Below are 23,435 nucleotides of genomic sequence, written 5' to 3' on the forward strand. Positions count from 1 at the left end.
ACTGTAATAGAGTCTTCCAGAGGAGGAGTCTGAGAATAGGATGTTTTAACAAGCACTATTGAGATTCTTATGGTTCCAGGATTTAGTGTAATAACATTCATAATACAGGAATAAGAGTTTCAATATCTAAGCTTTTTCAAGGAGTCAATTTCAGCTTTGGAAAAATTAGGATAATAGTTGTAGATTTTATCTGCTGGGTATAGATTCAGATCAGTTCCCCAAGAATGTATTAAAGCCTATAGACTCTATGTTTAAACCTCTGCTAAGTGCTTGAGAATGGGGGTGGGATAAGGGGAAGTAGTAATATCAAACAACAAAAAAAAGACTCCTGCTTCCTAATAGTTTAATAGTCTAGTTTGGCAAAGATGAATGACAAAGACAAATTGAAGCTTATGCAAGACAGTAGATAATCATGCATTTGTTGACTAAGAAAGCATAACAAGAATGTAAAAAGGAATATCAGTGTGTGCTTGAGTTGAATCAAAGTTAAAACACTGTTGGATTCCTGTAACTACTTTACTCCAGTATGGAGGATACTTTACAATTGAGACCTTTGAAAGGCGAGATTTCAATACTCAGGTATTCAGCTGTTTGTAAGAAATTAACACAATGAAGAATAGATGCAAGAATGAATGTGGGAAGCTGTCAGGCCAGGGAGGAGACCATCTAAGCAGAATGGCGTAGCATCTTCTCTTCTTTATCCTTCGTTGTAATGTTACAGTGTTTTCCAAACCAGGATTATTAGGCAATAGAAAGAAGTTCTTCGATCTTACCTGGTTTCAAGAGTAGGGGATAGGAAAAACCTCCAGTGGTTACTAGGGGATATTGGGGGTGGGAGGGGAAGAAGGTGAGAGTTGAGAGAGACAAGAGGATGCAGTGATAACTGTAGAGAGTTTTTTAAACACTAGATACAAATGTTATGCCCCGACTCGTATCTCCATGAACCACCAAGAAGCCGACACCGATACAAGAGCAAGAGGGAGTTTATTTCAGACTCGAGTCCGGACCACATTCCGCACACCGACACAGCAGTGAGGAGGAGGCGGTCCTGAACATAGGGCTTCAGGGGTATTTGAAGGGAAAAATTGTAAGCAGGGGAGTGATGTCTTGGCGTTACAGGATTGGTACAACGAGCTTGTTGCTTAGCAGGATTAGCTGGGTGATGGTGCCGAGGAACAAGGTGGGGAATTTGGAGAGTTACTTTCCATAGTTGCTCTGATTGGCTGAGTCTAGGGTGGGGTGATCGTCTTGCTATCTGCGGCTTTTCCGGGAACTGGCCTGTGCTTAAGATGGAGTCTTATACCTAAGATGGAGTCACTTTGGTTGTTCACAAACTATGAGGTACTATGGATTTATTTGCATACTCTGGGTACTATAGCAATTCTCTAATGCTGCAGAGTATAAAGTAGCCTACAAAATAACATGTTTATATAGTATTTTTAAAGAACATCAAATTACTCTATCAAGATCACCACATTATCATTTTTTAAAGAATAAATTTTGATTTATAGTCAGAACTTGGTATCTGTACTCTTAATTCAGTTCTGAAAAGTGCTTCTGACCTATTGTGAATGCATAAAAAACATTTGCTTCATATTTCAACAAACCATGTGTTAATTTCCGTTCTTGCTCTTTTCTCACAAATTCACCCCCTCCTCACTGGATATGAAATTTGAATAAAGGATCTTGAAGTTCCTAGTCTTATGCATTCTTTAAACAGTTTTTAAACAATTTGAAATTTAAAAGTCCTCATTCTCCCCATCCTGTACCCTCCCCCCCCATTTTGCACAAATAGCATCTGCAAATTTGGCAAAAAGTGACTTTATTCTCTTCCAGGGTTGATACCAAGATTCCTTAATCAGAATTCTTTCTAATAAGGCTCTTTCTCTCTCCCAAACTGCAAACTATCTGGGCCTGAGGCCTTTTAACTGATTTGTTCTGTGCTGAGGTTAGCTCTAATCTCAATGTCTTTGTCGAGCAAACAGATGGGAAGGGACAAAGTCATATGGCACTGTCAAAAATGATTTAATAATGTTTCACTTTTTATTTTTAAATAGAATCTCAAGAGAAAGTTTTGTTCCCACTCAACCCCCTGAATTGCACCAATCACAACAGAAGTACATAGCTCTCATTAGTTATAAGTTGCCAGTTACATGATGATCAGCTCTCTTCAGATGTAATTGCCCACAGGTCAAGAGTGAATGGCCTGTTCTCCATTTTCAGGCTCCTTTCCTCAACAATTCCTACCTTCAGGATGTGTTAGAATTGGGAAGATGAGCCAACAACAATTCCTACATAATCATTCTATCTACTATGCACTATAATCACAATGTTTTCTGAAACAGTTGCACACTGCTCACTATATGCCATGATATGCTAGGCGCTCTTCTAAGCCTGTTAACAATACTAACTAATCAGTTGATCCTAATAACCTTACAAGGTAATACAATGATTTCTCCAATTTACAGATGAGGAAACTGAGGTATGAAGAGGTTAAATGATTTATCCAAGGTCACACAGCTAGTAAGAATTTCAGAAAAGAGAAATTAGGTCTTACCTACAAAATTACAGGAATATTTGGTTTTCAGAAAAGCCATAAGCAAAATCAAATTTGTATTCCTGGGGATTCTTTATTTTCTATTCCTATATTTTATTCAGGCATAGAATGTTAGGTTAAGAATCAACACAAAAAAGACTCTAGGCATCAAGAAAGCAGAAAAATTAATAAGAAGGTAGAGGATGAAATTCTGAAAAAAGTTCACTGATAATATCCTTTTTGGTGAGGCTGTAGGAGCCAGGAGGATCAGACTAATCTCTAGAAAATTCTCGCTAAAAATGTTTTTTTCTTCAATATGGATAAAATTGCAACTCTGCTAAAGCAACAAGAGCTTCTAGGATTTATACTGCTTCTCACCTTTTGTCAGGTTAAAGATAAGAGATACTCTCTATAAAAGACTTGATGAAAAATAGAAAAGTAAACACTAAAAACAAAAATTAGTGTTAGAAATAAAAACTACAGATGAAAATATAATAAAATAACCACTAGCTAGCCTAATCTAGCAAATACAGAGAAAGTAGTTTGAAAAAGGAGAAGGACTTGCAGCTACAGAGGAGATTAAATGTTTGGAAACCTAGATAAAATGATTGATTTACTAGGAAAACAAACTACCAAAATTTACTTAAGTGATAAAAATCCCAAACAGCTCAATAACAATGAGGGATATTATGAATGTTGTCAGTGTTACTTCCTGAAGCAGTGCCAAATTTAGTTTAAAAATTATTTTATTCTTAAATAATCACATAATTCCTGTATTTAAGGTATTTCGGTATATAACATAAAGGAAGATTTATAATCATTTTATAAAGCCAGTATAACTTATATCAACCTGAGAAAGCACACACACCCAAATGAGAGAAGTATATATACTGATTGCACTACAAACAATGAAAAAAACTCAAATTCAGGAGTATATTGTAAAAATAATTCTTTATGGCTGAGTTTGGCTTATTTTTAAATAGTGAAGATATTGACGTATTAGGATATCAATAACTATAACTGACTATCAAAATAGATTAATGGAGAAAGATCATATAATCCCTTAAATAGAGCCTTAAGAAGTATTAGATAAAACCCAACATTTTATCCTAATAAAACCTTTAATACGTGAGGATTATGTAATACTTTCTTAACTGAATATTAATTTATATTTATGCATGCACACATACACTTACATATACACTAAATACACATGTAAAATCCAAAGCTCAATATGATGTTGAAGATTAATGATATTCTAAAAGCATTACAAATAAAGTCAAGATCAACTTAAGAATAACTTTTATAATTGGTGCTATTTAATATTATGGTTTGCTAACAATATAGACTATAGTATTATGACTATTTAAATAAATGCTATAATCATTTTGAAGTCGATATAACTAGAAAACCCAAAATAATGAAATTTAAATTTAATAGAACTTATTTAAAAATTTTTTATAGTCTAAACAATGACTAAAATTTAATTTAAAAATTTCTACTTACCATGACAATAAACCACAAAAATTATTGAGAACTTAAGAACTATATAAGTTGTAGAAATTATATAAACTAATGAAGACTTAAATAGGCATATTTTTTTATTTTTGAATTTTTATGAGTTTATTTGAGCCAAACTGGACATATTCTTGAACCAGATGGTTCAAGTTGTAAAAATATTAATGTTCCCTATATTAATCTAGAAATGAAATCTACTCTCTTATGAAAATACCAACAATATTATTTTAGAATTGATTTAGAATATATAATATTGCAGATAAATCTTTAATGTAATGAAGTCTTAATAAGACTACCAAATATTAGACATATAGTGATTTCAATATCACTAGAAACCAATGGATTAATATTCATAATATGTAAAATGTCTAAATATCAATGAGGAAAAGACAATGCTCAAAATTAATAAAGTTATAGAAATTTAATCAGAGAGCTAACTGTTCATTTATCATGGAAGCAAAAGGTCTGTGTCATTTATTGATAAGACATTTATTGTTTCTAGGAGTTTAAATTAGCATAATGTCCTAAAGGGCAATCTGACAGTGTCTAGTAAAATAAGAAATATTAATAATTTTGACCTAGTAATTTTACTTAGTGAACATTTGTATAAGTACAGAAAGACATATATACTGAGACTTGTGACTTACTTTTTTATTCCTTTAGTTGTCAGGCATTAAAAACAGCCTGAACGCCCATTTGTGAGGGTTGCGCACATACCTTATGGTATATCTAAATATACCATAGGTCTTTTACATGTGGAAATGATAATAATTCTAATTAGATAAACCTTATCGAGATTACTGATTGCTATACCTGTAGTGGGCTACTATAGTACAGAGTTATTTTATATACTGAGAAGGCAAAAAAAGAACATGGTTAAGGAATTTTCGTTATCTGGCATTTACTGGTGTTCAATTAATGTTTGCAAGTTGAATGAACAAATATATTGCTATAAGCCAAAAGTAAACTGTAAAATATCATGAGATGTAAAATCATGTATCTATAAAAGGTATCTCTCTTTAAAAGTGGTCAAGTTGTTTTTAATTCACAAGATATTTTTACTTTCTAATTAATCAATTTCTATAATATTCACATTTTTAATAAACATGCAATTGTTTGTGTTTAAAAGATAGAAATATGAAGAGAACACTCTATACTGGAGCTATGCTATTTGTCACCTAAAGTTAAATTTGTTGTGATTAATAATTAGGCAGTGGGATACTATAGTATAGGTAGAGTGATTTTATATCCTGAGAAGAAAAAGAGCACAGTTAAAGATTTTCATTAAAGAAAGTAAATATGATTGAGACAAGACTTACTTCAACTTCATGAATTGAGATTTACTAAGAGTCTTCATGTACACATTCATTTAATTCTTATATCATTTGCATCTCAAAGATGGAAAAAGTAATGTTTAGGAAGAATAAAAGCCCCACAGTTAGTAAGGGACAATCGAGAGACTTGAACTTACTTTCATTACTTCATTCTTTTGCTAATGCTGTGACAAACATCACTATTTAGTAGGTGCCTCCAGTTGAGGAGATATTATCTTTTCGGGGAGTGTAGAATGAAGAGAGGTAAGCGGTGTATGGGGGGGTTGGATATGGAAATACAAATTTCCATCTAAAACATAATTGTATAATCTGTTCATTTGTTTACTTTAATTATTTGTTTCACCAAAAAAGAATAATTGAAACTTTGGGTGAAACTACTAAGGCAGTTTTTCAACTCAAAATAAAGCTCACTCCATTTCCTGTGGGGCCAAATTTCAATTTGTAAAGGTTGTAACTCAAAGATAAACACATGCTGATCCAAATGTAAAAAATTCCAGGAATAAATATAGTATTTCCATTTCTGTATTTGGTCTGGTTGGACACATGCCTATGAGTGGGTTTTTATTTATAAAGACACAGGACAGATTGTATATTATTTTCCTGTTATGGGGAAAATGAAGCTTATTCACAGAGCATTATATTTCTGAGCATCAAAATTACTTTCTACCTGTATTAAATCCCTGCATTTCCATAATGAAAGAAAGCCTTTGTTCTAATGAATGATACTGTGCAATTTGTAATCAAAGGTTATGAATTTCCACTCTGCAGCATTTTCTTTTCAAACACCTCTGGACTTTCAATATGTGTTCCAACTACATTTATAGAGATAACAATCTCATCATAATATTAGAAGGATTACAATGAAGAACACAAAGTCAGGTTTGAATGATAGTTTTTCCCTAATTAAAAAAAAACCTTGAACTTGCTTCATTTACTTTTAGAAGTTTTAGAAATAATTTGCTTTATTTTTCAATCACTGAATCCTTAGATGTTAGAAGGCAGAAATAAAAAATATTGATATTTTGCAACTACTACTATGGGATTTTAATTCTTCCCTGTGAACTCCAGTCAGAAATTATCATTATGGTTACTTTATTTATTAGTAGTTTATTTGTAGACAATTTTTTCTGGGAGCATTATGATTCATTAAAGAAAAGATAAGAAAAATATGTAAGCAATAGACATAATGGTTTCCAGCTTTGGGCAAACAAATTTATCTTGACAGTATCAATTTACTATAAGAATCAATTTTTCTATGCTTAAATATCCAGAATATTCAACAACCTGGAACACAGCTAGGAATTCAGAAGTAACGGAAAACAGTCTCTGAAGAGCCACATGCTAAATGGAAGGATCAGTCATGAAAAGTTATGTGTATGAGAAAGAGGGTCCCATGTATTCTCACTTAAGCTTAATTTCCTCTTTGTATACAATCATAGCAAGTCATACTCCCTTAGGTCTACTCATACTTGCCTCAGTCTCTGCACAATAGTTGGACTGGTCTTTTTAAAACACAAAATTGATTATGCTTCTCCCTACCTGAAACTTTTACACATAGAATATGCCCGATGTATGTTCATGAGAGTACATTTTTTTTTTTTTTTTTGGTAAAATATGCTCCACTGAAATGGCAGACTATGTATTAAATTACATGCTACTGTATTAGGATATCTCTGGGAATGGTGAAGTGCTATCCTGGGCATAGAAAGAGGGGGTTGCCCTTCCAACTGCTATTTCTACATAGAGCTCCCCTGCATGGGCTCACAGCAGTTTACAAGTATGAGTTTCAAAGAAGAATCTAACTGTGTAGTTACAATACAGTTAAGGAACCATCCTTCATAAAGCATGCACTGAGGAGGAATTGGCTAATTCCAATTTTCACCTCCACTGTGAAGATTTTTAAAGGACTAGCTTGAGAAACATGCCTTTATTTAGATCATTCCTCATTCCTTTAATTCCAAAGTAGATTTATATAATAGAATGATTTACCAATAAAAAGATCAAAGAGAAAAATAAGTGTAGAATAAAACAAAGCTAAAAAAGGAAGTTGCTCACAGACAAGAGCAAGAGAACACACTTGAATAATTGTTAAATTCTCAATTTATCATTTTCGTGCTTGATTTGAGGGGATAACGAACTGTTTATACATGTATAAAAATGGTTATTGCAAATATTTTCTTATTTTGTTTCATGGATTGTGAACTAGCACATAATAAACCACATTTTAATTGTATTTTATGAATTATTTAAGGTAATTCACACAATATTTTCCCACAGGTATTATAAATACTTCAGTTAAATCCACAAAGAATTAAAATGCTGAAACTGTTATGGCATATTTTAAAGCAAAAGTTTTCTTAAATAAAAAAAATTATTTGTTTCAAACAAGTTTTAATGGGCATATGTGCAGATTTTCCTTTTTCTTAGATGATTTATGAGCTATTTTTCTAATGTTAAATTTTGTTGACTTTCATACCCGATTAGAAAAAAAGATTAGTTTAAAAATACAAATGAAATTTTAAATTTTATAGTCTTCTGGGATTATTTGGAAATCTGATCAACAAAGAACTAAATGGCAGGTTTCTTGCATTACCTGATTGCTTAGCTAAAAAAAGACAATGGCAATTGTTTCAAATAAGCTTCAGGTAACTAAGAACATTTGCTATAATTGCATACAGCTCCTTTGCCCTCTTATAAGGTTACCTCTTACCCACAGCTGTGGGATAACTGAGATTTCTTTTAATTATAAGAAAGTGCTAGAAGTCTATTTAACGAAGATAACTGACTAGGAGCTCCTAACCCAGACTCATTGCCATGAGATCCTAGTTCCTAGACTGCTGACATGTTATGATTGTCCAGCTGTGAGTGAACACAGTTCTCTAGGAATGCACTGCTTTATAAAAGTGAAACTATAGCAACTGTGAAATTAGTGACTACAGAATATGAAGGTTAACAGGAGCATTGTGTAATGTTCCAAGAGGCGGGGGAGATATGCTGAACCGAATGTGTCGGTACGACTTGTGCTCGTGAAGACTGTTGAACTCTAATAGAAACAACGTCCATCTGGTATGGTATGTTGAGAGGGCTCTGATTTAGTGATTTTCTATGAGGGGTTCCACTCATTCAAGGGGATGGTGACCCCTCAGACCTATCATATTAAAACAAATTAAAAGGAAGGAGAAAAACTGATAAAATTTCTGTCTGCTGAATTATTTATCACCTAACCTATTTTAAGGAGTAGGGACAAAATTTCATCCTAATTATCTGCTACCTTTCTGTTCTTTTATATCAGGCTCCAAACCAGCTTGCTTGCATGTTCAGACTGCTCCGTAAAAGACAAAGTCAAATTCTCTGTTCCACCCTTACTCCCTCTTCTTCTTTTGCACTTATTCTCTGTGTTTGGATACTCTGCAAGTGTGCATTGTTCATTCATTCTTCTATTTCCATTTATTTATTCACTGACTAATAATAGCCTCTAAAGAGAGGTAAGTTTTTCAGTTTTGTTCATTATTCTATCTTCAGTGCATGGAACAGTGCCTGACAATATTAAACAGTAGTTATTGGTTGAATGGATAAAATTAGTGTCAGACACTATACTGACTGCTGGCTTTCAGCTCCCTATACCCATTTATTAGCCATTCTGGTTCACCAGGATCTCACTATTCTCTTGATTCCTTTTCCAGCATTTAGAATATCCATATTCCTGAAGTGTTTGGTGTTACTCGATTTTCCAATTTTGAGCTCTCCAGTGGTTTCAGGTGGAGACTTTCCAAATCAACCCTGGGCCCCATCCATTGAATCTCATCCATTGAATCAATACAAGGTTCCAGCCAAAGACTGAAGGACACAGAGGGCAAGATTCAGATGATAAACATGTAATACCCTTACAGAGTGAAATAACTTCTAATAAGCTTTTAATTCTATAAATATAAAAGACATTTAGATGTATGATGCTAATATAATAAAGAAAAATGGTTGACAACAAATATTCATAGTGTTATCCACAGTTATTTTATCAAAGTATGAAAGAAATAAGTGTAAATATGACTTTTTTCATTCAAAATTAGTTAAAGTATATATTTTAAACTCAAATTCATTGAAAATTATTTAGCATCAGTACAAACTAAGATAGTATTAGCCTCATTTTGTTGATGAAAAAAAGACAGAAATCAAATAATCCTCTTAAAGCTAGAAAGGAAATCAATGATAATTTCCCATTTCTATTTGCATTGCAAATTGAGTTAGGATTCATGTATAATAGGAACTAGCCGGCACAGAGTATAACTCACATGATTCAGTAGAATAATTCAGACATCAAAGATCTCATTTTAGGCAGATTCTATGAAAATATTACCAAATGATACTTTAGAACTTTTCATCACCAGCTATTTTCACTATTCCATGCCATCACTGTAAAAATTCACTCAATATTCTAATTTAATAATAATAATACATAATTTCCATTTTATCGCTGGCCAAGGAGTATTAACAATTTTCACAAAGTGTCATTAAAAGTATTTCATAAAGTGTTTCACTAAAATATGTTAAACAGGATTGACAATGTTTCTCAAAAATTAGAAACAGAATTGCCATATGATCCAGCAATCGCACTTCTGGATAAATATCTAAATAAAATGTAATCAGTATCTTGAAGAGATATCTGCATTTTAATGTTCATTGTGGCATTATTTACTACAGCTAAAATATGGAAACAGTCTCAGTGTCTATCAATGAATAAATGGATAAAGTGTGGTTTATATAAATATAGGGGAATATTACTCTGCCATAAAAGGAAATCTTGCCATAGATGATCCTGGAGGTCATTATGCTAAATGACATAAGCCAGACACAGAACAGAAAGACAAAATTGTATGATCTTTTATATGTGGAATCTAAAATGTCAAACTCATAAAAGCAGAGAGTAGATGGTGGTCACTGAGAGGGTGGGGGAAGTGGGGATGTTGATCAAAGACTACAAAGATTCAGTTATGTGGTATAAGTTCTGGAGATCTGATGTTCATCACAGTGACTGTATTATGTACTTGAAATTGGCTGTATTCTCCCCTCACCTTATGTAACTGTTTACTATGTGAGGTGATGGATATGTTAATTAGCTTTTAACTGTGGTAATCATTTTACAATGTACATCAAAACATCACCTTATACACTTTAAATACATATAATTTTTATTTTTCAAGTATACCTCAATAAAACTGGAAAAAATTTGTTCAAACAATATCCCCGATATAGTAATGGTTCTATTGTGAGAGAAAAGGAAAACTTGAGTGGTCTGCTGTGAATTCAAAATTTCATTCAAGTTTTATCTTATATCCCAAATTTCAAAAAGATTTTGAATCAAATTCCATGATATAACCTGTTTTACTTGTAGTCTTTTTATTAAAAATGACAGAAACCAATATCAAACTAATTTAGGTGAAAAGGGAATCTTTACACAATTTCAGGAAGAGCAAGAATGAGTAGGGGCCATTTCTATCAGGTCCCTAAATAATAATAAGTCTGTCCCTTCCCTTCTCTTACTATCTAGCCCCCACACCTCATCTCATTTATTTACTATGGATTAAAATTTGTGTTTCAGGAACATATTTTACATTTTTTTCTGTATTCTTTGTATCTCCTTGTGTACTACTTTCTATTCTGGAGATGGCTTAGTAGTGGCAGTCTTGGTGGGGTTCTCGGTAGGGCCCCAGTACATGGTTATAGAAGCCTTTGCTTGCATGCGGCTTAACTTACATACAATTGGTTCTGCAGATTAACACAACAACAATATGGTATTTCATAGTGAAGACTGACATGGAGATATGGGAGACTGCCTTTTTGAATGCACTGTTAAACTCCGATGAGAATAAAGAGAGTGTATAATTGCTTATAGAAAGCCAAGCACTGAAATACTCAAATGGGTTGAAATGTTTAAATTTTATCCTTTTGGCAATAATGATGAATTAGAAATTTTAAAGCTAAAGGTTATGTTCATATTTGTGTTTTAGAAAATAACTCTAGTAGGAATGTGAAAGGTTAATCACAGGAGCAAGAAACTAGAAGCCAAAAAATCATTTAGGTCTATTATAATTATTCCAGACAAAAAAGTTACTTGATTTGAGAGACATTGAAAAGGAAACATCAATAGAATCTGGATATTTCTCCTCCACCAACAATTTTAGCTTTTAAACTTGAGTGTGACTTGCACAGGTCTCTTGGACAAGCTTTGCCTGGACTCACTTGAGCACTTTGATGCAGCGAAGCACCAACGTCATTTAATTCCTAGGCTGGGCCCTTCTTCCTCCCAGTTAATCTTCAGGACAGAAAACTAGATATGTAAGTCTCTTAATTTTCCATTGTTAGTGCTTCTAATTTTGACACAGACACTGTAAGTGCAAACCCAGATTTCTAAAATAAAGACAAATGCAGGGTTATAAAATTTATAATTTCTCTAAAAAAAACATGTTATTTTTTTATGGTTTATTGTACATTTGTTCAAATCACAAGTGGATCAATAGTATTTAAATGGTGCCTTTCATGCTAAACTTTTGTTAATGGTTTGGTATAATTTGTTACTTTGCTGCACTTCTCTGGGGACACCCAGAGACCAAAGTGTGGGGTTAAGGAGTCTGACCATGCCGGGAGGTGGGGTATAAAAAGGATTTGAGATAATTCATCACTCTCCTTCCACTCTTCCCTTCCAGGTTTTACACAAAAGATGCCTAGTTTTCTCTGTTCAAACCTTATGGTAGATTTACTGAAAGAATTCACAATCTCAAATTCATTATTACCATACCATTCCCTATTCATTTTTAGTGTTAAAGAAAGGAACATTAAGTGCAAGAAAATGAACTCTGAAATAAAAAATCATTGAGCCTGTAAAGCTTATGGTTTTGCCTGTAATCGTTTTCATCCTTTTTCTTATTCTGTTTAAACTGGCTTTTTTCCTTCTAGAGAAGCTGAGGCTTTCTTTCAATGGCTTTAGTTTATTTTTCTCTCTCAATTAACCAAATCTTACTCTACTAAAAGAATTTCATACTTAATGATTAGAATATTGATCACTAAATTTGCCAGCTCTGAAAACATAACCTATTTTATGTGTGAACATGTATATTTTGCTTCAAACTCTTAGCACAATGTGAACACAAAGAGATCATCTAAAAAATATCAAAACCAATTCAACAAAACTGTTACTTAACCAAACACAAAATCACCAAACACATCAATAACATACCTAGTACTTCATAGCTATCATTTATACCTCGTTATGACTCATAACATCATTACCTTTTAAAAGATACAATTGTCATACATGCATGCATGCATTTATTTATTCAACAAATGTCTGCCAATATTCAACTACAGACAAAATACTATGCTAGGTGCAGGGCATACAAAGATGGAAAGACACAGGTTTTGTCTACAAGGAGCTTCAAATAAAGAAGAGGCAAATATGTACTTACAAATTCATAGTGGGGCTGAAAAACTTGTTTTCTGGAGACAAACTGCTTATGCTGAGCTCTTGACTTTGCTGCTTATTAGCTCTCTACACCTCAGTTTCCTCATTGGAGGAAGGAGTATTTATAAGCTTTCCCATCCCAGGTGGATGTTAATGTTAAATGCAATAAGGTGCACATGTGCTCAATGCAGTAACTGTCCCACAGTAATTAAGAAGTATGAATACTGTAAAAAGCTACTATTTTATGATACTAAAACACTCTCATAGGCACTCGTGAAGGTTTGGAAGCCATAGGACATTTCAATAAAATGGTTCAGAGGACAGATGACCCTTTTTCTGTTTGATGATAGAAAGATGCTCAGATAGACTTTATAGCATTTATGACAGACATGATAAATGAAGAATATGATTATAATTCATTGAGATGGGCATGGGCAAGAAAGGGAGTATTTAAATTAAATGTAGAAAAATATATTTTTTAATTAGGAGAATGGAAGAAATGTCACTTTCTAGAACTGTAAAATTTGACACTGCACAAATATGTAATGGAGTTTTATCTAATCAATAGTATTATCAATAATATTTTTTCTCCCAAATTTTAAAGTTGAGTCCTGTATCTTGCAGAAAAAAACTGGCTTTTGAATTCTGTCTAGTCCTGTCTAAATTAAGAATAACTGCTATTTCTTCATTACCAACACTTTGTGATTGTTTAATTACACATCAGGTGTGACTCTTTAGTACTCTTTAGGGTCTATACTAAATGCCACAGATGGTGAGTGAGAACTCTCATCTCTGTCCAGCCAGAATTCAGCTTCTTCCAATTCTCTGTGATTCTGAAAACTGTTGAGAATAAGGCATCCTGGTTGTGTTTTTCTAGATAACTAGGTAGAATCTCAATCTATGTGTACAAGGTTTATTATTTAGGAAGGGACTCAAGAAACTATATATGTAGATTCCTGAAGATTTTTCCCAATGGAACTCCTTCTTTTCCAAATCTTTGTGATGCAAATTTCAAATTCCTCAGCTTCCACAACTGCTGATCCCTATCTACTAAACTTTTTATGACCTTAAGACCCCCATGTTCTCTAAGGGAGACAGTTATTCTCTGACTGCTGATTTTTGAAAACAGTTATTTTGTTTCATATATTTGTCCATTTTCTAGTTGGTTTTAGTGAGAGAATAAGTGTGGTTCTAGCTTTTTCCATTATGGCTGAAGCAGAAGTTGCTCAAATGGGCATCCTGTGCATTTATATCATCCTTGGTGATTCTAATAGAAAGCCAAGTTTGAAAGAAACACTTAGATCAGGCACACTTGTCATCTCCTTCCCTATACTTCATAGGAATGGCAAGGTGATTTTGCCAGCCAGCATCCCGTCAGTACTTTTTTTGGTAACTATTATTTTCCGCTGGGAAGTTATGCTTACCTCACATTGGCCCCAGAGCATAGCATTTCTTTGGCTACAATGACTTAATTCTGTAAGACTTATGCTTGAACTTTTAGGAAAGAGCTTTCCTTCTTGCTTTCTGGAGAGGAATTTGGTGTGCTGTAGGTCCGAGAAGAGTGTCTTGATGACATCATTTGTATGTCAACTCAAACTGAACTTAAAGCTAGACATGCTCTTGTAAATTTAATACCCATTCGCCAATGAATTTTTCTTCTACTTAATATTTAGATTTTATTTTGCTTGTAAAACTGGAGTAGGAAATATGACCTCAAGAATCATTAAGTCCTGATATTTATAGTATGACTAAAAACTCCTATGCACATCTGAGACTTCCTTAGAAAAATAGCCTAGAAACTATATAGCAATTGGAAGACTTCTTTAGAAAAATAACCTAGAAACTATAAAAAAAATGTTCCTTTTGCTCTTCAACCTCTAGAGTCAAGTCTCTAAACTTAAGAGTACCCACCAACAGTGTACATGGGTTCCTTTTTCTCCACATCCTCCTGAGCACTTGCCATCTCTTGTCCTTTAGATAATAACTATTCTAACGGATATAGGGTGATAGCTCATTGTGATTTGCATTTCCTTGAATGTTCTACCATTCTATAGGTTGCCTTTCTATTTTGTCTAATGTTCCCTTTACTGTATAGAAGCTTTTCATTTATTTATTTATTTTTATTTTTTTATTTTTAATTTTTTAGGTGAGACAACCCTTGGTTGACCTCACAGATTGCAAGGAACTTGTCAGTTTACAATCTCTTATTTTTTAATTTTTTTTTATGCCTACAGGGCCTGGTTTTCCTAGGTGGTCTCCCATTCAAGTACTAACCAGGCCTGACCCAGCTTAGCTTCAAGATCAGATGGGATTGGACTTATTCAGGGTAGCTTGGCCATAGACATATTTTTAATTTGATGTAGTCCTGGTAGTTTATTTTTGCTTTTGTTGCTTGTGCTTTTGGGATCATGTTAAAAAAAATCATTGCCTAGACCAATGTCAAAATTTTTTCCCTATGTTTTTTTTTTTGTAGGAGTTTTATGATTTTAAGTCTTACATTTAAGTCTTTACTTTATTTCAAGTTAATTTTTGTGAGTGGTCTAATATAGAGGTCCGGTTTCATTCTTTTGTTTGTGAATATATTTTGAAATCAGGAAATGTGATGCCTCCAATTGATATAGATTATATTGATTATGGAAAAGAGTATGGAGATTCCTCAAAAAATTAAAAATAGAGCTACTCTCACTTCTGGATATATATCTAAAGGAATTGAATCAGGATCTCATATCTGCATCCCCATGTTCATTGCAGCTTTATTTATAAAAGACAAGGAAAGAACTTAAGTGTCCATGAAAGGATGAATGGATAAAGAATGTAGTGTAGATATTATAGATGTTATTCAGCATTAACAAGGAATGAAATCTTGTTATTTGAAACATGGGTGAATCTGGAGGACATTATACTAAGTAAAATAAATCAGGCAGAAAGACAAATACTGTGTTATCTCACTTACATGTGAATCTAAGAAAGCCAGACTCAAAGTAGCAGAAAGTATATTGGTGGTTACCAAGGGCTGGAGGTTGGGATAATTGGGAAATGTTGGTCAAAGTGTACAAACTTCCAAGATGAATAAGTTCCTAAGTTTTATCTCAAGATCTAATGCACAACACAGTGACTATAGTTAACAACATTGTATTGTGTACTTGGAAGCTGAGAGAGTAGATCTTAAGAATCTTACCCTACCACACAAAAAGTAATTGTGTTAATGAGGCAGTGGATGTTTTCCCCATCTCTTTGTGGTAATCATTTCACAATATATATGTATAGTAAATAATCATGTTGTACGTGTTTAACTTACACAATGTTATATGTCCTTTATATCTCAAAAAAGTTAGAAAAAAAATTTTAAATTAAAAAATTAAAAAATGTATATACTTCATGTATTAAGTAGCTCAATTAGCTTATAATTGGTGCCTCTGTTGTTTCATTTATTCTTAATTTGCATTGCTAATAGCCTGCTTTTCAAAGGCAGTTACTTGTTTCTCAATGGCTATAAATTAGTCTCCAATATGGCCAAGTCACACACCTGCAGAGCTATGTATATGGAATGCACATATAACTCATAATACTCTGTAGGCGTGTGTAAGTGATTACATGAATAGTTGGGGCCAAGTTCTACAGATTTGTGGGAACTAAACTGCATGAAAATAAAGCAATCAGAACACACATATATTATACTTGAGACTATACTATATGCTTGGGATTACACTATAAATAATCAATAAACAAAGTTCTCATCTCCATCTCCACACAATGGAAGTTGACCTCACAAAGGACAATAGAATTACCATGTGTGGTTTTATCACCCAGAATTCCTGCAAAAATATTTCAGACATACTTATCCATTTACAGATAAACCTATATCTACATCCATAAATTCAATTCTTTTAGGCATTTAATAGGCAACAAAATGAAACAAAACACCCTCAACAAACTTGTCTGACTGATACCTGCACTAAACATTTAAAAATAATTTTTAAAAGGTATAAAATCTGTATTAATTTCTTTATTTTTAAGTTGTATTTATTGACAATTCAGCTCACTCTCCCAAATAGTTGAGGCTGCAGCACACAAAAAGAACACCTGATTGAACTCAAGCCATTATCAACACACAAGTCTTTTGGTAACATTGAAATATTCTTTATAATAAATAGAGTTGGTAAGAAAAGTTAAGGGGCAACTTTTTTTGTGTGTGTAGAAAAGATTTATTTTCATTGTATTTTAAATATAGTAATGAAGAGCCAAAATGAACCTTCTGGAAATTATGAAATTCATGGAAGCAAAGACAGAATAAAATATATTTAATAATATGCCAATAGGAATTCTAACTCATCTATTCTTTTAAAACATATTTACTAATTTACCCATTAAAAAATCTTTATCAAGTGCCTATTACATATCCAGGCACTATTCTAGGTTCTGGTGTCATAGCAGTAAATAAAATGGACAAAATCCCTGTCTTTGTGGAGCTTGCAATTTATGAGAGAGACAGACAAGAGGAAATAAATAAACATATATCATAGTCAAGAATGTAAACTATAGACTGAATGGCAGAATTGAAAAATGAAATGATAGCTAGAAGGGAGATACTAGACTTAATACAGAGTACAAAGGAGATTCACTGAATAGTTTTACACAAGGAGTCACAAGATCCTATCTGTGGTGTTGGAGAAAATTATTGGAATGTGGATGCTGGCAATGAGTACCTTGGCATTAGGTGATGGTAGATTAAATCTACAGAATTTCATTAAGGATGGAAAGAATGAGACATGTTTGGAAAATCTGGTGAGAGTCAGTCCTTGTCCTTCCTCAAGATAAAGCAAAAATCTGTCGTTCAGGAGAAAAGGAAAAAAAGAAACCTTTAATGACTTCCAATAGACAAGCATGTTATTTGCAAAGTTAAGATTAACTCCTAGGAAAATTCCATAGCTGAATTTTTTCATCAGTTCTCTTTAAAGTACCCACAGATCTGCATCGCTCCTCAAATTATCACTGTTCATATATGGGGCTTCGAGTCTAAACAGTAGAATTGAGGAGGACCACTGGTTCTGTTGCAGTAACTATTTGAAGCATCAGAAAGTGGAAGCAGCTTTTTCAGGAGCCAGTTAAAATATCAGGTGTTAGACTAAGAAGAAAATTGTCTGGAAAAGCAGAGAGGCATCTTTATGGTCTTTTACTTAATATCTTCTCTAAATCCCTTATTCTCGTCTTTTCCCTGGCTTCACCACAGAGCATTATATATTTCCCTAAGACTGAAGTAAACAGAGTTGTATTCAGTTTAATCTGTAATGCTAATTCTGTCACTCTCATCACCTTTCTTTCTTTTCTTCATGTCTTGCTCACACATCTCACACACACATAAATGCATGGACACATACATAAGCATATACACACAAACACACACACATCCTACATTTTATGCTGGAAGCTCCACCATAATACCTGTGGTCTGTCCTTCCTGATTTTGCATCTTCATCATGCAATACAGGTTCTACTATCAAAAAATGCTGGTGGAATAAATGCATGTATGTTAGACATGAAATAAAAGATTTTGTTTTATATTTATAGGAACACATACTGAAATACCTGGATTTGAAAAAAAAAAAAACAAGAATAACTATATCAAGAGGAAAAGAGGAGACACTACTATTGTATGGTGTCTTAGTCTGCCTGGGCTGCCATAACAAAACACCAAGATATTGGAAGACTTAAACAACAGAAATTTATTTTCTCACAGTTCTAGAGGCTGGAAAGTCCAAGATCAAGGCACAGGCTGATTTAGTTTTTGGTGAGAGCCTGTTCTTGACTTGCAGTCTTCTACCTGCTTTCCCCATGTGTCCTCTCATGGTGGAGAGAGAAGGACTCTGGTGTCTCTTCTTCGTTTTTTAAGAGCACCAGCCCTATTAGATCAGGTCTCTACCTATATGACCTCATTTAACCTTTACAACCTCGCATGCCCTATCTCTAAATATAGTCACACCGGGGGTTAGGGTTTCAACATGTGAATTTTAGGTCACATAATTAAGTCCATTGCAATATGTATGCTCACTGACTCTTTGTTTGACAACGTTCACATACTCAGTGCTTGCATGTTAAAGGGTTTCTCATCTTCTGCATGTCCATTGCCATCTTTTTAAATATCATGCATTAGAAATGGATCAGTGCTCTTGAGGCTAGTAGTTTGTTGCACTGAGAGTCTTCGCAATGACTCAGAATAAAGCTTACTATTAAAGCCAAATGACCTACATTTCAATTCTAGGTTTGACGCTCCCACTTTTGGATTAGTTATTTATATTCCCTGAGATTCAGTTTTCTCCCCATAAGATGAAGATAATACATTTTGTTATGAAACCTAAATGAGTAACGTATAGAAAAATACTTATGCCACGGACATGTGCAACAAATATACAGCCTTTAGACTTCATTCAGTCTAGTCACTTGTCTTAGTGACAATCATCAGGATTTTATATCATATTAGTAGGGTTCATAATAATTGGAATTTACTCTTGGCCAGACACTGTTTCAAGTAATATCACATACATGTATTATCTAAATTAATTTTCACAAAACTTCCAGTGAAGATTTATTACTCTCAGGAAACAAAGATAGTTTCTACTGATACATAAGAGGAACCTAGTAGCTATTCATTCAGCCTACTGAGAGGTAGAAAATAGCTAGAAAAGGTAAGGCAAGAGTTCCTTAAACTTTGAGAAACTGCATTTTTATTTCTCTGTAGTCTTAGTATTACAGAGGATGGTTAGCAGTGACCTCCTCTAGCTATTGATCCTATTTCTGAAAGGGGTGATTTATTAGTTTCCCATGGTTGCTGTAACAAATTACCACAAATTTAGTGGTTTAAAACAACAAAAATTTATTCTCTTACAGTTTTGGAGATCAAAAGTCTAAAATGGGTCTCAGAGCTGCATTTCTTCTGGAGACTTTAGGAAAAAATCTGTTTCCTTGACTTTTCCAGCTTTAAGAGGCTTCCTGCACTCCTTGGCTCATGGCCCTGCATCACTCCAAACTCTGCTTTCATCATCACATCTTCTTCAGTGACCCTTTACTCTTGCCTCCCTCTTTCCCTTATAAGCACTCTTGGGATTATATTGACCTAACCGGGAAAATCCAGGGTAATCTTTATATCTCAAGATCCTCATTTTAATGAAATCTGCAAAATCTTTTGCTATATGAAGTAACATATTTAGAAAGTCTAGGGTTCAGGACACGGGATTCTTTGTGGAGGTAGTGGGATTGGGGAGGGCATTATTCTGCATACCACAATAAAACAGCATTGAATATCACTGCAGTAGAAGTTGCTGCCGTATATGACATAACTGAGGATTCACCATGCACTTTTATGCATTATCTCATAAAAGCATCCTTATCTTTATTTTAAACATTTCAATACTGGGGTAATCTTAACCTACATGTTAGATATTTCTGCCTTCAATTCACTGTCTTAAGGCATAATTTTCTACAAAAAAAATTTTTTCCCTGAAGTTCTTTCTTCTAGCTCCAACTCTCTCTCTCTCTCTCTCTCTCTCTCTCTCTCTCTCTCTCTTTTCTTGCCTTTGACAGAATTCTATTGCTTTGTCATCTTCTGCAAACGAATGTCAAGGAAAAGAACACTGGTTGAAATATTGTCCTTTGCCTATGGCCTAACTGCTGCTATGCATGCATAACTCTTTCCTCTCTAGCATTCACGGACTAGAGTAATGAGGGATGCCAACCTCCTGGAGTCCAGGATATGTAATTACAAAACTTGTCAAAACTATTCTTTTTGACTTTGTCTATTAGATTTAGCCCCTGGGTTCTCAACTGTTTTAAAATTATGTAGTCCGAAGGCTTCATTTCAGCAGAGGCAGTTTCTCCTTCGAAATACTTTCTTTAACTGTAGTTTTAAAGACAGCTCAAAGATTTCAAGCTTTTCTCTCTACACACAGACACACATATGCACACATGTATGTGTGTGTGTGTATATATATATATGAATGTTTATATATACACATATACATATCTCTGTGTGTATGTATATATAATATATGTATAATAAATGAGATGCTTTAGTATTGTTGGAGCTTATCCATGAATTAAGTAGAAAACTACAATTAAGCATATAATAATGCTCTGCCTAAATATCTGCTTTATTTTCCCCATGTTCTTTACCTTCAGTTCTAAAAAGATCTGGCAGATCACTCTCCTTAAGGTATATTTATATATGCCATTTTCTCTCTTATACTTCAGGACTTGATACTGTGAGGCAGATAGCTGAACTCTGGAAGAGTGGAAAATTGGAAATTTAGATATAAAAGTAGAAAAAAAATCAAAGGAAAAAACTCTTTGTTGAGGCTTAAAAAACTCTTCTTTATTGAGTACCTTTTTGAGTTATACGTGGAAACTAGGAAATGGTAGGATAAGCAACTCATCTACTATCAGGTAAAGAGAAGGTGTATTACTAAGGGGGAAGGAAACCATCTATTTGAACTTTTGGTGAGTATTCTCCATAGAGAAATCATGAACCATCAGTCCCCATCTAGAAATGCCATACAAGTATTCTTCCACATGGGTCTATGAACCACAGAATGATTATCAGAATGTTTCCATTTTACTCTGTGTATAGTAAGAAAATGTTTTTCATTAATTTATTTAATATAGTATGTACATATTAAGAGTCTGATATATATATACCACACCTGATAAGTTTTATCTTGTTCAGCCACTGGTAATTTTCTGTATCTTTTGGGGGCATAGATTGTTCATTTAAAGTCAGAAAACCTTAATTTCCCTATCTGCCTACTTTTTCAATGGCTAAAATATGGACACAGTATTAGAAGTGGCTGGTTACTGTAAACTCTGCCTAAAGATTTTATTAATATCTCATAGTCTACAAGCTAATTGGGATCATATCTAAAATGAAGAAATCTATACTATAAAGGTCTTTTTGCTTAAAATACAAGACAATAAAATAAATACTTGCTCAGGAATCAATGTGAATGTGGTAAGCAAGGGCTTACCAAGGCTGGCTTTTTGCCAGGGAACAGAACAATGAAAAAATGCACATACCATGTTTCTGTTAAGCTTATTCCAAAGGCCGCTTGCTTAGTAGAGGATTTGGCTTAGTGAAGGTGACAGCTGCTTGGTGTGAGCTGCGACATTTCTAAAATGAGAACCCACTTAGAATTATAAGCCTTCGTTCCTGCATTAATTGCACACATGCAGTGAGAAATGTTCTTTTCTTGAAGATGGAGAAGCAAACTATGAAATCAACACATAATGGGTCAGAACAGCTTTATGTGAAATCACTTGCTTTTAGCATGTCACTCATGAGAAATGCTATTCTTTCTTCCTCCCAAACCTTCCTCTCTTTCTCTTTCTGTTACACACACACACTCACATTCCACATAAGCACATGCACTTCTAGCTAGTTAATTGCTCAACTTTCATATTTTGGTTTAGATGTAACCTTACACAGGGAGATTAGGATTCAAATCTGTTATTACAAATGTCTCTTAGCTTCTCTCACTGCATCCTGTACTCTCATCATAGCACGCATTACACTGTGTGCTACTCTCCTGAACACTTGTTTGTATCTCTCACGAGACAATGAACTCTGTGAGAATAGGAACCAGGTCTATTACACACCTTGTCCAGTCTTTACTCTGTGAAAGGTACTAGATAAATGTTTATAAAATTAATGCTTCAATGAAAGAATTTTAAATAATGACTTTTAGTCTATAACGAAGCTTATTGAATTAGCGACAAAATATGCCAGTCAGGAGAGGTGAAAGGAGGATAGATTAGCCAGTGATAGAAGAAAAATAACCATCACAGAGGCAAAGGGTAGTAGTGTTTTTCCAAACTGCCTCTAGGAGAAGGGGCGCCCTCATCAAGGCTTTAGTTCTGCTGGTTCTGCCAGTAGATACACGCTCATCATTGAAATGAATATGTCAGGTTACCTAAGCATGATGTCATTGGACATTTGAATCATAAACTCTTTTGGATCTGGTTCCAGGTGCTTTAAAGCAAACTTCTGATTACAAATCAACTATAGGGCTTTATAGTGAGAGACTGTTCAGAGAGAGAGAAGAGAGAGAGAGAGAGAGAGAGAGAGAGAGAGAGAGAGAGAGAGAATGAACCTCACTCCTACTCTCTATGCACATATGAATCAGATTTCTGAGCCTGTGAAATGGAGGGCAAGACCCTCAACTAAGGTGAGTTCATGAAAGTCATGCCTATAATAGTCTGTCTATCTGTGTGGCCACTTGGGAATTCTGACAAAGCAATCTTCTGTCTTGTCATGTCATTCTAACTTCTATATTAACAGTTAAACAAACCAGAGCCTCTCTAAATAGTAGCCTTTAAAATGGGAAACAAAACTGAAATCTATGAATTTGCTATTTGTCCTATTTTCCTGCTATTGGTAGCAATCTTAAAAGTTTATCGAGCATAGCGTATGCCTAGTTCTTAATTATTGCCACATTAGGCATATATCTGATGTATCAAATATTATTTTCCAAATTTGAGATCTTTTTAAGAAAAAAATATTACGCAATCTGAGCTAACTAAAATTATGTCAATTTATACTATTTCT

General features: G+C 33.8%; 1 protein-coding gene and 1 pseudogene across 18 annotated transcripts in view; both read right to left on the bottom strand.

Moving 5' to 3' along the window:
* Nucleotides 1–23,435, bottom strand: part of LINGO2 (leucine rich repeat and Ig domain containing 2) — a 1,061,594-nt gene that overhangs the window by 171,698 nt on the left and 866,461 nt on the right. The gene's annotated exons all lie outside the window — the stretch shown is intronic.
* LOC118600828 lies at nucleotides 15,070–15,187 on the bottom strand (annotated as a pseudogene).

The sequence above is a fragment of the Rousettus aegyptiacus genome, unplaced genomic scaffold, assembly GCF_014176215.1.
Source record: "Rousettus aegyptiacus isolate mRouAeg1 unplaced genomic scaffold, mRouAeg1.p scaffold_m13_p_3, whole genome shotgun sequence".
NCBI lineage: Eukaryota > Metazoa > Chordata > Mammalia > Chiroptera > Pteropodidae > Rousettus > Rousettus aegyptiacus.